The following is a 7,439-nucleotide window of genomic DNA, read 5'->3' on the forward strand; positions in this document are numbered from 1 at the left end:
AGTTTGGTAACAGGAGCTCACATTCAAAGAATCATGTTTGAGTACTGTGAGCTGGACTTTCCATATTTTATTTACTAGGTCAAATAACCAGGAAGTTGCAAGTGGAACTCACACGTAGACTTCACTGACACCAAAGCAGGCACTTTTAAACATGATTGCGTTTTGTCATTCACTGAGTATTGCTAACCCCTCATCATGTGCTGGATACTGTGAAAGGCACCCAGAAAGCACTGAGGATCCTGTGATTAGCTAGCTAAATAGTCAGAGGCCCTGTGCTTTAAAAATTTTTTTTAAATTTAAATTCAATTTGCCAACATATAGTATGACACCCAGTGCTCATCCCATCAAGTGCCCTCCCTAGTGCCTGTCACCCAGTCACTCCATCCTCCCACCCTCCTTCCCTTCCCCCATGCTTTGTTTGCTTCCCAGAGTTATGAGTCTCTCATGGTTTGTCTCCCTCTCTAATATTCCCTACTCAGTTTCCCTCTTTTCCCTTATAGGCCCTTTCACTATTTCTTATATTCCACACATAAGTGTGAAACTATATGATGTTTGTCCTTCTCTGACTGATGTATTTCACTCAGCATAATACCCTCCAGTTCCATCCACGTTGAAGCAAATGGTAGGTATCCATCCTTTCTGATGGCTGAGTAATATTCCATTGTGTCTATAGACCACATCTTCTTTATCCATTCATCTGTTGAAGGACATTATGGCTTCTTCCACAGTTTGGCTATTGTGGACATTGCTGCTATGAACATTGGGTTGCAGTGTCCTGGCATTTCATCACATCAGTATATTTGGGGTAAATACCCAGTAGTGCAATTGCCGGGTCATAGAGTAGCTCTATTTTTAACTTCTTGAGGAACCTCCACACTGTTTTCCAGAGTGGCTGTACCAGCTTGCATTCCCACCTCCAGTGCAATAGGGTTCTTTTTCTTCCATATCCTTGTCAACATCTGCTGTTTCTTTTGTTTTTGACTTTAGTCATTCTGAAAGGTGTGAGGTGATATCTGATTGTGGTTTTGATTAGTATTTTGCTGTTGCTAAGTGCTATTGAGCATCTTTTCATGTGCTTGTGGGCCATGTATATGTCTTCTATGGAGAAATGTTTGTTCATGTCTTTTGCCTATTTCACAACTGAATTGTTTGTTTCTTGGGTGTTGAGTTTGGTAACTTCTTTATAGATCTTGGAAACTAGCTCTTTATCTGATATATCATTTGCAAATATCTTCTCCCATTCTGTAGGTTGTCTTTGAGTTTTGTTGATTTTTTGCTGTGCAGAAGCTTTTTATCTTGATAAAGTCCCAATAGTTCATTTTTGCTTTTGTTCATTTTTGCTTTCATACATGTGTCTTGCAAGAAGTTGCTGTGGCCTGTGTTCTTTTCTAGGATTTTGATGGATTCTTGTCTCACATTTAGATCTTTCATCCATTTTGAGTTTATCTTTGTGTATGGTGTAAGAGAATGGTCTAGTTTCATTCTTCTGCATGTGGCTGTCGAATTTTCCCAGCACCATTTATTGAAGAGACTTTTTTTTCCAGTGGATATTCTTTCCTGCTTTATTGAAGATGGGTTGACCATAGAGTTGAGGGTCCATTTCTGGGTTCTCTATTCTGTTCCATTGATCTATGTGTCTGTTTTTATGCCAGTACCATACTGTCTTGGAGATCACAGCATTGTAATACAGCTTGAAGTCAAGCATTGTGATGCCTTCAGCTTTGGTTTTCTTTTTCAACATGTCTCTGGCTATTCGGGGTCTTTTCTGGTTTTACACAAATCTTAAGATTATTTGTTCCAAGTCTCTGAAGAAAGTCCATGGTATTTTGATAGGGATTGTATTGAACGTGTACATTGCCCTGGGTAGCATAGACATTTTCACAATATTAATTCTTCCAATCCATGAGCATGGAATGTTTTTCCAGCTCTTTGTGTCTTCCTTGATTTCTTCCAGAAATGTTCAGTAGTTTTTAGAGTATAGATTCTTTACCTCTTTGGATAGGTTTATTCCTAGGTATCTTATGGTTATGGGTGTAATTGTAAGTGGGATTGATTCCTTAATTTCTCTTTCTTCAGTCTCATTGTTAGTGTATAGAAATGCCACTGATTTCTGGGCATTGATTTTGTATCCTGCCACACTGCCAAATTGCTGTATGAGTTCTAGCAATCTTGGGGTGGAGTCTTTGGGTTTTCTATATACAGTATCATGTCACCTGTGAAGAGGGAGAGTTTGACTTCTTGGCCAATTTGAACACCTTTTATTTCTTTTTGTTGTCTGATTGCTGAGGCTGGGACTTCTAGTACCTTGTTGGATAAGAGTAGTGAGAGTGGACATCCCTGTCGTGTTCCTGATCTTAGGGAAAGGCTCTCAGTGTTTCCCCACTGAGAATGATATTTGCTGTGGGCTTTTCATAAACGGCTTCTTTGATATTGAGGAATATTCCCTCTATCCCTACACTTTGAAGAGTTTTAATCAGGATTGGATGCTATATTTTCTCAAATGCTTTCTCTGCATTTATTTGAGGATCATATGGTTCTTGTCTTTTTCTTTTATTGATGTGATCTATCACATCGATTGTTTTATGAATTTTGAACCACCCTTGCATCTCGAGATAAATACCACTTGGCGATGGTGAATAATCCTCTTAATGTACTGTTGGGTCCTATTAGCTAGTATCTTGGTGAGGATTTTTGCATCCGTGTTCATCAGGGATATTGGTCTGTAATTCTCCCTTTTGGTGAGGTATTTGTCTGGTTTTGGGATCAAGGTAATGCTGGCTTCATAGAACAAGTTTGGAAGTATTCCCTCCATTGCTATCCTTTGAAATAGCTTTAATAAAATAGGTATTATTTCTTTTTAAAATCTTTGGTAGAATTCCCCTGGGAAACCATCTGTCCCTGGACTTTTGTTTCTTGGGAGGTTTTCAATGACTGCTTAAATTTCTTCACTAGTTATTGAGCTGTTCAGGTTTTCTATCTATTTTTTCATGTTTTGGTTTTGGTCATTTGATGTTTCCAGGAATATATCCATTTCTTCCAGACTGCCTAATTTGTTGGCATATGGTTGCTCATAACACGTTTTTAAAATCGTTTGTATTCCTTGGTATTGGTTATATCTCTCCTCTTTCATTCATTTTATTAATTTGAGTCTTTTTTCTTTTTAACAAGTCTGGCTAGGGGTTTATCTATCTTATTAATTCTTTCGAAGAACCAGCTCCTGATTTCATTGATCTATTTTACAGTTCTTCTGGTTTCTATTTCATTGAGTTCTTCTCTGATCTTTATTTTCTCTCTTCTTATGCTTGGCTTAGGCTTTATTTGTTATTATTTCTCCAGTTCCTTTAGGTGTAAGGCTAGCTTGTGTATTTAAGATTTTTCCAATTTTTTGAGGGAGGCTTGTATTGTATTTCCCTCTTAGAACTGCTTTTGTTCTATCCCAAAGATTTTAAACAGTTGTACTTTCGTTTTCATTAGTTTCCATGAATCTTTTTCATTCTTCTCTAATTTCCTGGTTGACCCATTCATCTTTCATTAGAATGCTTTTTTTTTTTTTTTTTTAGTAGAATGCTTTTTTAACCTACAAATGTTTGTTCCATATCTGGTAGGTTTGTGGAAGAGAGTATTACTCCTGGTTCTTTCTGGTAAATTATTCCTTCTAGTCATTTTGTCCAGTGCAGAATGGATGTATGAGTGAGCAGAGTCAAAAATACCAACCATAACCTAAGTAAAATACACGCTAGACAATTTTGAAGAGACCAGAAAATAAAAGAAAAACAGAACAAAACAAACAAAAAGACCATGAAAGTGAAAAACAAATTTTAAAAAAGGTGGGGAGGAAGTGGTGATGGAGAGGGAATATAGTCTCATGGAGTGGACCCAGAGGGTGATCCTCTCTGTTTTGAGTGTATTTTGTTCTGTATATTAGAAGGCGCTAAATTCCAAATTTATATAACCTGCAAAACTTATATAGAGACCCAACATCAACCACAAAAACAGAAACAAGATAAGGAAGGGGGGAAGAAAGGGAAGGAAGAGAGAATATAATCTCACAGAATAGACCAACATGGTGCTCCACTTGGTTCTGAGTGTATTTTGGTCCCTATGTTAGAGGGTACTAAATTCCACAGTTATAAAACAAAACAAGACCAAAAAACAAAACCAAAAATCCATAACATATATTTATCTAAATTAAATTGAATATGTTGAAAGGACTCCAATAATGAAGAATATATCTAAGGCTAGAAATTGTTAGAAATATGAAAGTCAAAAAGGAAAAAATTTAACAACAAAGAGTTGGTAAACTTTTGTAGCTAAGGCAGGAAAAGAGAAAAAATATTGGAAAATTTTAACCTGAAAGATAAACAAATCACAAGGAAAAACCTAGACTTCTATATACTATTTTCCCTCAATCCTGGAGCTTTCCAGTGCTGCTTGGTCAGTAAACTTGTTCTTCCCTTGTTCTTCCAGCTGGTCTTCTGCGGGAGGGGTCTCTTGCACTGATTCTCAGGTGTCTGTGTCTCTGGGAAATACTGAGACTTCACTGCCCCTCCTGTGATTCTGCCCTATTTCCCCACTGAGCACTTTTTTCAGTCCCGGAAAACTCTTTCAGGCACAGATTTCCTTTTTTCTTTTCTTTTCTTTTTTTTTTTTTTTTTAAGATTTATTTATTCATTCATTCATAGAGAGCGAGAGAGAGGCAGAGGGAGAAGCAGGCCCCATGCTGGAAGCCCAATGTGGGACTCGATCCCTGGTCTCCAGGATCACACTCCAGGCTGCAGGCAGCACTAAACCGCTGCACCACCGGGGCTGCCCCAGGCACAGATTTCTAAAGCTCCCGATCATGTGCTGCCCCACTTTCCTGCAGTGGCTTTCCATGGCTCCCTTCCCTGCCATTTATCTTCCAATATATCTCCTCTGTTCCTTTTCTCTGCCTTCCTACCTTGTCAGAAGCATTCACTTTTCTCTCTGTAGCATTCTATCTGTTCTCTCTTGACATCTCAGGTTGAATTCATAGGTGTTCAGGATCTGTCTTGAAAGTTATCTAGGTAAGTTTGGGGGACCAGATGAATCAAGGACCCCTGCTCTTTTGCCATCCTGCCTCCCTCCTTTGTGCTTTTTTTTTTTTTTTTTTAGATTGAGGTTAGACATTAACAAATAGTCCTATCAACAAATGTAAAACCTTGAATTTCTGACAAGCATTATATAATAAGTTATCTAGGTAAGTTTGGGGGACCAGATGAATCAAGGACCCCTGCTCTTTTGCCATCCTGCCTCCCTCCTTTGTGCTTTTTTTTTTTTTTTTTAGATTGAGGTTAGACATTAACAAATAGTCCTATCAACAAATGTAAAACCTTCAATTTCTGACAAGCATTATGAATAAGAAGTACAGAGGGCCAGGAAAATTGTAGAGGAGAGATCCAATTTATATAATCCATCAGAAATGTCTCCCTGAGAACATGAACATTAAAATAATTTTCAATAAGAGTGCAATTAGGAAATAAATCACGAAGGTGAATTCTGTGCAGAAGGACAGTTTGTGCAGAACTCTGAATTGGGAACAGCCTGGCATGACTGGTCCTGAACAAAAGTCCACGTGACAAAGCAGAGAATATAAGATGAGCACCAAGTGACATATGGAATTATCATATTATCACTGTATTGTATACCTGAAACTAATATAACACTGTATGTTAACTATATTGGAATTAAAATAAGAGCTTTAAAAAAAGGTTAAAAAAAAAAGAAGAAGAAGAAGAATGATTGTAAGTCATGACATCAGCTCTGGCAGTAGGCCTGCCTGCAGCTTCCTACATTGAGCCAGACTGTTTGTAGTAAGACGGAATGCCAGATTCATGCTCTGGAAGAACAAAAAGGGAATTGCTCTCTCTTTAGCCCCTCCAAACTGAATGCCCTCTTAGATTTTAGGTTTTTATTTGTTTGTTTTTAAATATTTATTTATTCATGAGAGACACACAGAGAGAGGCAGAGACACAGGCAGAGGGAGAAGTAGGCTCCCTGTGGGGAGCCTAATATGGGACTTGATCCCAGGACCCCAGGATCATGACCTGAGCCACTGAGTCAAAGGCAGAGCCACTGAGCCACCCAGATGCCCCCAGATATTAAGTTTTAAAGCAACCTAACATCAAGATGTCTTGGCCAAGGAAACAATTTCTTAGGTCAATTCAAGGCTACGTGAAATGGCACTTCCTGGAATATACATCAGATTAAAACTGAAAGCAGTGAAGAGCTACTTACGTAATAGGCTTAATTCTAGAAAATCAGCTGCTTTTCCATTCTAGCAAAACAAGAAAATGATTTTTAAAGCATTTAAACTTGTAGCAGACTGCAGAAAAATTGTTCAAAGGACAACTAAACCACTGTCCTGAATGGACCTTTACAGACTCCCTCTAGACTCTTCCTTCTTCCACTCAGGTCCCTCTTCCTCCCTCCCCTCCACCCTCTGTCTCCAGGACTAGAAAAACTGGATGGCATGTGAGCTGCTGCTTGGCTGGAAACTTCACCAAAGACCCAAAACCCTCAAAACATGTAATTCAGTTTAAGCTGCATGCCTCTGCCCTTCTGTAGGAATATTTTTCTACAGTTTCCAAAGCAAAGGATTCTGTACACAATTTACAACTCTTCCTATTTTTAATATAGCCTCTTCTCTCTTGCAGGGGGAGAGCTACTGGGATAACATTATAAAAGATAAAATGTTTATTATATGAATATCTCACCCCAAAATTATTGAGAGGGAAATGTGCATGCTTGTAAAAATTCTTTGGCATGCCAACTGGAGCAGAAGTGGAAAATAGAAGGTGTAAATCTCAGCAGAAACCTAAGCAATGAAAAATGACTTCTCCACTACTTTGTTGGAGTAATATTGCTTGCTTCAAAAAGCAAGGTAGTAAGTAAAGGAAAGCATATAGTGTTAGGAAGAAAAGAGTGGAGTCATCAAGGCAGAAAGCAGATGATCTTCAGTGGAGTAGAAGGTTCTGTTCCCCTCAAAGTTATGATGGGGAAAGAAATCTTAGGAAAAAAGTTGCCCCTGCCTTACATCTTCAATGACATTTACTACACTCACACATTTTTTTTTTTGGAGAGCCTGCATTTGGGAATGGGATCTATAGGAGTTGCTATATCCAACTCTATCTCAGATAAATTACCATCCAAAAACTGAGACATCACCTTCACCATGATGGCAAAAGTCATGCTGCAAGTGATCAGACATTGAACCAGCATGATCTCAGCTAGCCCCGGAAAACTACCCAAATGTCATATCATAGGAATATAATGGTCTTACTCCTTAATCTTTATTTTCCCTCTGGAGGGTATATGAGGGTTCTCCAGAGAAAAAGAATCAAAAAGAGGTTTTATATATATATATATATGTATATATATATATAAAATATAAAATATATAAATATATATATTTAACTATA

The sequence above is a fragment of the Vulpes lagopus genome, chromosome 3 (assembly GCF_018345385.1).
Source record: "Vulpes lagopus strain Blue_001 chromosome 3, ASM1834538v1, whole genome shotgun sequence".
Taxonomy (NCBI): Eukaryota; Metazoa; Chordata; class Mammalia; order Carnivora; family Canidae; genus Vulpes; species Vulpes lagopus.